This window comes from Sciurus vulgaris (assembly GCF_902686455.1).
Source record: "Sciurus vulgaris genome assembly, chromosome: 19".
Classification (NCBI taxonomy): Eukaryota; Metazoa; Chordata; class Mammalia; order Rodentia; family Sciuridae; genus Sciurus; species Sciurus vulgaris.
In genome coordinates, this window is record NC_136480.1 from 28,743,955 (window position 1) to 28,750,056 (window position 6,102).

The window sequence follows — 6,102 nt, forward strand, 5'->3', positions numbered from 1 at the left end:
GAAGGCCGCGAGAGAAAAGCATCAGATTACATATACAGGGAGACCAATACGGATAGCAGCCGACTTCTCAACCCAGACTCTAAAAGCTGGAAGGGCCTGGAACAACATATTTCAAGCTCTGAAAGAACATGGTTGCCAACCAAGAATCCTATACCCAGCAAAACTAACCTTCAGATTTGAAGAGAAATAAAATCCTTCCATGATAAACAAAAGTTAGAAGAATTTACAAATAGAAAGCCTGCACTACAGAATGTTCTCAACAAAATATTCCATGAGGAGGAAATGAAAAACAACAATGAAGGTTAGCAAAGGGAGGAACTACCTTAGAGAAAAACCACTCAAAGGAGAAACCAAGCCAACTTAAAAACCAAAAATAAGCCAAATGACTGGGAATACAAATCATTTCTCAATAATAACCCTGAACATTAATGGCCTAAACTCCTCAATCAAAAGACACAGACTGGAAGAATGATTAAAGAGAAGGACCCAACAATATGCTGCCTGCAAGAGACTCATCTCATAAAAAAAGACATCCACAGACTAAAGGTGAAAGGATGGGAAAAAAACAACCACGCACATGGTACCAGTAAAAAGTGGGGGTTTCCATTCTCATATCAGATAAAGTGGACTTCAAGCCAAAGTTAGTCAGAAGGGATAAAGAAGGACATTTCATACTGCTTAAGGGAACCATAAATCAGGAAGTCATAATAACGATAGTAAATATTTATGCCCCAAACAATGGTGCATCCCCTTAATCAAACAAATCCTTCTCAATTTCAAGAATCACATAGACCACAACACAATAATTCTGGGCAACTTTAATGCACCACTGTCACCACTAGATAGATCTTCCAAACAAAATCCAACCAAAGAAACCATAGAACTCATTAACACAATCAATAACCTAGACTTAATAGACATATATAGAATATTCCATCCATCAAAGAGCAGATACACGTTCTTCTCAGCAGCACATGGAACTTTCTCCAAAGTAGACCATACGTTATGCCACAAAGCAGCCCTTAGGAAATACAAAAAAATAGAGCTACTGCCTTGTGTTCTATCAGATCACAATGGACTAAGAGTAGAAATCAATGACAAAATAAAAAAAAGGAAATTACTCCAACACTTGGAGACTAAATAATATGCTATTGAATGAAACATGGAAAACAAAAAACATCAGGGAGGAGATTCAAAAAATTCTTAGAGGTCAGTGAGAATGATGATACAACATATCAAAATTTCTGGAACAATATGAAAGCGGTACTAAGAGGAAAATTCATTGCTGGAGTGCATTCCAGAAAAGAACAAAAATTCAACAATTAAATGACCTAACATTACAGCTCAAAGCCCTAGAAAAAGAAGAACAGAATAACAGCAAAAGTAGAAGAAGACAGGAAATAATTAAAATCAGAGCTGAAATCAATGAAATTGAAACAAAAGAAACTATTCAAAAAATCGACATAACAAAAAGTTGGTTCTTTGAGAAAGTAAACAAAATAGATAAACCCTTAGCCACACTAACAAAGAGGAGAGAGAAGACGCAAATTACTAAAATACATGATGCAAAAGGAAATATCACAAAAGACACCACTGAGATACAGAACATATGAGAAGCGACTTTGAAAATCTGTATTCCAACAAATTAGAAACTACCAAAGACATTGACAAATTTCTGGAGACATATGCTCCTCCCAAACTGAACCAGGAGGACATACACGATTTAAACAGATCAATATCAAGCAAAGAAATAGAAGAAGCCATTAAAAATCTACCATCCAAGGAAAGCCCAGGACCAGATGGATTCTCAGCCGAGTTCTACAAGACCTTCAAAGAAGAATTCATTCCAGTACTTCTCAAAGTATTCCAGGAAATAGAAAAGGAGGGTACCCTACTGAACTCATTCTATGAAGCTAATATCACCCTCATACTCAAACCAGGAAAAGGCACATGAAGGAAAGAAAATTTTAGACCAATATCCTTGATAAATATAGATGCAAAGATCCTTAACAAAATATTGGCAAACCATATCCAAAAACATATTAAGAAAATTGTGCACCATGATCCAGTGGTGTTCATTCCTGGAATTCAAGGATGGTTTAACATCCCTAAATCAATAAACGTAATCCATCATGTCAATAGACTTAAGGATAAGACTCATATGGTTATTTCGATTGATGCACAAAAAGCGTTTTACAAAATACAACACCTCTTCCTGCTCAAAACACCAGAAAAAATACGGATAGTAGGAACATACCTGAATATTGTAAAGATTATTATGCTAAGCCCATGTCCAACATCATTCTTAATGGAGAAAAACTGAAACCATTCACTTTAAAAATGGGAACAAGACAGGGATGTCTTCTTTCACCACTTCTATTCAACATTGTCCTCGAAATTCTAGCCAGAGCAATTAGGCAAACTAAATAAATTAAAGGGATACAAATAGGAAAAGAGGAACTTAATCTGTCACGATTTGTGGATAACATGATTCCATATTTAGAGGATCCAGAAACCTCCTCCAGAAAACTTCTAGACCTCATCAACAAATTCAGCAAAACAGCAGGCTATAAAATCAACACACATAAATCTACAGCATTTTTATATGCAAGTGATGCAACAGCTGAAAGAGAAATGAGGAAAACAACCCCATTTGCAATAGCCTCAAAAAAAAAAAGAAAATAAAATACTTGGGAATCAATCTAACCAAAGAGGTAAAAGATCTCTACAATGAAAACTACAAAACACTGAAGAAAGAAATTGAGAAAGACCTTAGTAGATGGAAAGATCTCCCATGTTCTTGAATAGGCAGAACTAATATTGTCAAAATGGCCATACTACCAAAAGTGCTATACAGATTCAATGCAATTCCAATTAACATCCCAATGATGTACCTCACAGAAATAGAGCAAGCAATCATGAAATTCATCTGGAAGAATAAGAAACCCAGAATAGCTAAAGCAATCATTAGCAGGAAGAATGAAACAGGGGGTATCGCAATACCAGAAATTCAACTACACTACAAAGAAACAGTAACAAAAACAGCATAATATTGGCACCAAAATAGACAGGTAGATCAATGGTACAGAATAGAGGACTCGGACACAAACCCAAATAAATACAATTTTCTAATACTAGAAAAAGTTGCCAAAAATATGCAATGGATAAAAGATAGCCTCTTCAACAAATGGTGCTGGGAAAACTGAAAATCCATATGCAACAGAATGAAACTATACCCCTATCTCTCACCCTGCACAAAACTCAACTCACAATGGATCAAGGACCTTGAAATCAGACCAAAGACTCTGCATCTTATAGAAGAAAAAGTAGGTCCAAATCTTCACCTTTTGGCTTAGGATCAGACTTCCTTAACTGGACTCCCATAGCACAAGAAACAAAATCAAGAATCAATAACTGGGATAGATTCAAACTAAATAGCTTTCTCTCAGAAAAGGAAATTATCAGCAATGCAAAGAGAGAGCCTACAGAGTGGGAGAATATCTTTGCCACTCATACTTCAGATAGAGCACTAATTTTCAGAATCTATAAAGAACGTAAAAAAACTCTACACTAAGAATACAAATAACCCAATCAACAAATGCAACCAATGGGCTAAGGAAATGAGCAGACACTGCACAGAAGAAGATGTACAAGCAATCAACAAATATATGAAAAAATGTTCACCATCTTTAGTAATAAGAGAAATGCAAATCAAAACTACACTAAGATTCCATCTCACCCCAATTAGAATGGCGATTATCAAGAATACAAGCAACAATATGTGTTGGAGAGGATGTGGGGAAAAAGGTACACTCATACATTGCTGGTGGAACTGCAAATTAGTGCAGCCACTCTGGAAAGCAGTGTGGAGGAGATTCCTTAGAAAACTTGGAATGGACCTACCATTTGACCCAGATATCCCACTCCTCAGCCTATACCCAAAGGACTTAAAATCAGTATACTACAGAGATACAGCAACATCAATATTCATAACGGCTCAATTCACAATAACCAGACTATGGAACCAACCTAGATGCTCTTCAATTGATGAATGGATAAAGAAACTGTGGTATATATATATATATATATATATATATATACACACACACACAATGGTATATTACTCAGTTATAAAGCATAAAAAAATATGGCATTTGCAGGCAAATGGATGAAATTAGATAATATCATGTTAAGTGAGATAAGCCAATCTCCAAAATCCAAAAGAGAAATGATCTCACTGATAAGTGGATGATGACACTCAATGTGGTTTGGGAGGGGGGCAAGAATGGAGGAAGGAGGGACTGTATAGAGGGAAAAGAGAGGTGGGAGGGGTGGGGGGGAAGGAAAAAAATAAGGGAATAAATCAAACATCATTACTCTATGTAATTATATGAATATGCAAATGGTACGCTGTTTCTCCATGTACAGAAACAGCATGTATCCCATTTGTTTACAATAAAAATAAATTTAAAAAAATAAAAATAAAAAAGAAGACACACAGGCAATTAATAAATATATGAAAAAGTGTTCAACATCTCTAGTAATTAGAGAAATGCAAATTAAAACAACTCTAAGATTTCATCTTACTCTAATTAGAATGGATTTTATCAAGAACACAAACAATAATAGATGTTGGCATGGATGGAAAAAGGCACACTTTTACATTGCTGGTGGAGTTGCAAATTGGTGCAGCCACTCTGGAAAGCAGTGTGGAGAATCCTAAGAAAACTTGGAATGGACCCATCTTTTTACCCAGTTATCCCACTCCTCGGTTTATACTCAAAGGACCTAAAATCAGCAAATCACAGTAACACAGCCACATCAATATTTATAGCAGCTCAGTTCACAATAGCTAGACTGTGGAACCAACCTAGGTGCCCTTCAACAGATGAGTGGATAAAGTTACTCTGGTATATATACACAATGGAATACTATTCAGCCATAAAGAAGAATAATATTATGGCTTTTGAAAATAAATGGATGGAATTGGAGAGTATCATTCTAAGTGAAATAAGCCAAGCCCAAAACCCAAAAGTTGAATGTTTTCCCTGATAAGTGGAGGATGATATATAATGGGGGTGGGGGTGGGGAATGAGGGAATAATGGGGGAAATTTAGAATATGTAGAAGAAAATGAGAGGGGGGTATGAAAAATGGTAGAATGAGACAGATATCATTGCCCTATGTACATGTATGATTACATGAATGGTATGAATCTGCATTGTGCACAACCATAGAAACAAAATTATGTACCCCATTTGTGTACAATGAATCAAAATGCAGTCTGTAAAAAATTAAAAGCTAAATAAAAATAAAAAATAAAAAAAAAGAAATATGTGTTTCATGCACAGGCAATAAAATGAAAAGACAATCCCTGCATTTTCCTCCACTTCTTGCTGAAGGAAACCCATACATCAGTCATCTAACACCTGAACCCATCAGTCACACACAGCAGGAACCAGGTGGACGACTTGTGTTCTCGGGCCTTCAGCAGTTCCACGGTATGGCCATTACTCCACAGAGTGACCACTTTCTATAAGGACCTGTGCTACACTTGCAAGCTCACCTGCTGTAGATGGGCTCATCCAGGGTACCAGGTGGTCCACAATCTGGGTCTCCTTCCTCTGTGTGTGTTCAGACCTAGCAGAAGAGACAGAGCAAAACAGGTCATGACATCATGGGTCAAAGAGAAAAGTGGCTTAGCTGAGAAAGGAGGTGGGCCACAAATGGAAAGAGCTCAAGATGAGGAGACTTGCTCAGAGTGGGTATGAAGAGCAGAGCAGGAGGTCACCAAGAACACCCAGAGCAAGGGAAGGCATAAGTAAACCAGAGGTCTGCAACGTGGAAGGGGAAAGGCTAAAATGATCTCTTGCGCTCAAGGTGCTGATGCCTTTGGTTTAGTAGAAATGCAGGATGTGTGTGAATAGGTGCACAGTTTCCTCTGTGGCTTTGACCTTGACCCACACAGCTGACACAGCCCAGCTGTCACATGCTCTAAGATGTCTGCAGAAAAACACAAGATGGGCTGCAACATGATCAAGCTCAACTCACAAGTCATGAACTCAAGTGCAGTTTTGGGTTCCTGGGGAGAAATGTGGACCTG